A 3357-nucleotide genomic window follows, 5' to 3' on the forward strand; every position below is an offset into this window, starting at 1 on the left:
CGAGTCGAGCCCCCTAACCACCAGACCATGCCGGGTGTTTAGTAGTTAAGACAAAGACTTTAGTTAAGATAAAAAATGACTGGGGTTGAACGTTTCGTTATTCCACCACAAGCAGAACCCGAAGACGATGAAACAAAAATAAGAACAATATTTGAAACTATTACATTTAAAAAACAACAATAAAATGGACAGTCGACTATAAATATATAGTTAGACAATTCATTCAAAAATACATTTTATTACGTTATGAATAGTAATAACATACACTGATGCGTAAAATAATTTATGGAATAAAATATTCGTATGATAATGGGAATTAATGATGAATAGAATATAGACTAATGTTTATTTTACAGAATAAGAATTAGAAAAACAATCTGTAAAGATACCTGCAGGTTATTCAAGTCATGGTAACCTTTTGCGATTAGTATATAGTCGAGGTTTCGTTAAAACTGTTAGTGTAACCTAAGTTATTTTAACTATACTCTCAAACCGTACTTTAACTATTATAATGGAGATAAGGTAATGTAAACTACAAGATACGTGATGTTTGGAAATCGCTGTCTTCACGATCAAATAAGTTTAAAATATACCCATTATCTGAAAGGAGAGGAATCAAGAGGCACGAAATTACATTATTTTTTTCCTGAGAGGAAAATTGACGTTTAATAGTGAAGCCAAAGATGCTGGTTAAAAAAACATTTTTATTAAATAGTAATTCATTGTCTCATGAAAGGAAAAGTTAAGTCTAATAATGAAGACAAAGTTGGTGGTTAGAGAAACGTTTGGATTTAGTAGTAATTCCTTGTACCATGAGAGTAAAAGCGAATTTTGTTAATGAAGACGAAATCATTGAATAGGAAAACATACATATTTAGTAGTAACTTATTATCCCTTAAAAGGAAAAGTCTAATAATGAAGACAAAAATGGTAGTTAGTATGTAAAAGTTCGAAAGTTTCGTTATACTTTTATTCTATCATCGATCGCAAAGTAGTGTATTATCGTTGTCCAGTACAACTTTTTTCTTATTATGGTTTAAGAAGCATATTTGCAATGTTCTCTCGAGAAGTGCACGCACTTTTACATAACTATATCTCATTCAAGAAAGCATTGATATTTATTCCTGGTAAAACCAAACACATCTCTTGTTCAGCACTTGTGTCTCTCAGGGATATTAATCAACGCACTCTAGACAGATAACACCGTTCCTTACTGACGAGGTCCACATATTGAGTAATAAGGTGTTATTATCTGTTAGAATACTCAGTGTAAAAAAACTTACCAGAGAAATTGGATAAACTCACTCATTTTCTTTGTAAAGTATATAACAATTATATTAATGGAACTAACCGTACTTGTGGAAAGAAATATTGACTTTTTATTTCAATACTCATACCACCCACATAGATTACAATGAGTTAAACCGTTGCTTTATAAAATTATCCGCTTGTCATGTAGATTTTTACTCCTGATGATGGTAGCGTAAAGATATCGAAACATGTAGAGTTATTTTAATTTTGGCCGTTGGCCAAATAAAAATTCTATTGTGCATTTTAAACGTTGATCTTGTTTTTAATTTTAAAAACTAACCGTAATACTTATGTTATTTGGTTTGTGTTATTAGATACTCTGTAACCAACAAAGGTATGAATCCACAAGTAATTCACTCTCCCGCACCCATTGGCTCAACGGTAAGCTTGAGGGCTCATATGCTGAAAGACAGGTTATATCTCTGTCGTGAGCATAGCGCAGATAGCTCGCTGTGCTTAAACAAATAAACACGAATTTGGTGCATAAATAATTTAGCAAGTTGTGTCTCAAAAGACGATGGGGTTGGATTCTCACCGATAATTCTAGAGTCAAGTCATTGAATGAGATATAATGTTAACTTGAAGGACTAAACATATTCATTGGGTAAAGCTTCCCTTACATCGCAGTCAATTGTGACACATTATTTATCAAGTTTCTGAACGTCTTGCTGTCACGTGCTATAATCCGATACACCTGTATTTAACAGATTGGGAGCAACGAATGATTAGTCACACTAGGATGACAGAACTGTTGCATACGTTCAAGAAAGTGATTATGTAAGGCCGGATTAAGACCACAGTAGGCAACTTCAGTTTTTGCTCCACAGTCCTGGTGTTTTGTTTGTGATTGAAATCCTACCCATCAAAACAACCTTTACACTTTTATCAACTATAATGTTATATGTTTAAACAACAGTTTTTCAAGTTAAAAAAGTACAAACACTGTGATTTCCTTGACAATGTAGGTTCATAGGCAACTGCCTATTTTGCCTTTTAGGTAATTCGGTCCTGATGTTTCAGGAAGAGTTAAAGTTGTGCTTAAGTATTCATTGTGGATTATAAGTCTTTTTGTCGCTAGTTTCAACAAGACATCCGACTTGCACTTAGGACGAAAAATGAAGTTGCTGTACACGCGGTGCTAGGCAGAGGCTAACTGTTTCATTATTCAAATAATACTTGTTAATGAATATTTCTCATCACAGTGATTTTAAACGTAATATGTAATAGTAAGCTAGTCGAACAGTCAAACGTCTGAAAACAGTATATTACTTGTGTCCACAATATTGGTAATAATGGTAACACTGGCAACTACATGCTAGAATACAATTTGTTTTTTTTATATGAAAAAAATCCACGTACGTTTCTTGAAATTATTTCTCGTGTTTTATTTTTTTCCTCTTTATCTTACGTGATTTATCGGCATCATGAAGATAATGATGAAATGTGATGCAACTGTGTCATTACGCATCCTTCAATTTTGTATCGCACAGCTGTTTCACTGTGTTCGTGAAGTAGTCTTTTATTTTTATGATAACAAATTGATTTCATTACTACGAAATATGCATTTTCTTATAAAAGCAGAGATTCTGTTTTTGTACCAAGTCCAGTTTTCTCGAAACTAAGTGTTGTTTAGCCGCTTTCTGCTCATCTCTCTCTTCCTCGCTTATCATTGGAATAACAGAAATTGCAACTGAAGCTTTTAGTCAAGAATCTAGCGGGCGAAGACTGCTCGCAGTATTTTGTAGTGAAATATTATACAGTTCTTATGGGATTTTATATTGCCTGACAATGCTGTATTTCCAATAAATAAAAGCGTTGAGCCCAACGTATGAAAAGGATGCATTTTTAAAATATTGCTTTGCACAAAACACGAAATCTATACAGAAACTAACGAGTAGTTTGTCCAGTAATGCATCTCCTGTACAATTCAATTGAAAGTTCCTGTAGATGGGGGTTTCTTGTAGAATACAGATGTTGAGTTCTAAACGCTAAACCTTTTAGGGCAGGAGCAAAATATACTAACAAGTAATAAGTTTTTATGGTGAC

Source organism: Limulus polyphemus, unplaced genomic scaffold, assembly GCF_000517525.1.
Source record: "Limulus polyphemus unplaced genomic scaffold, Limulus_polyphemus-2.1.2 Scaffold788, whole genome shotgun sequence".
Taxonomy (NCBI): Eukaryota; Metazoa; Arthropoda; class Merostomata; order Xiphosura; family Limulidae; genus Limulus; species Limulus polyphemus.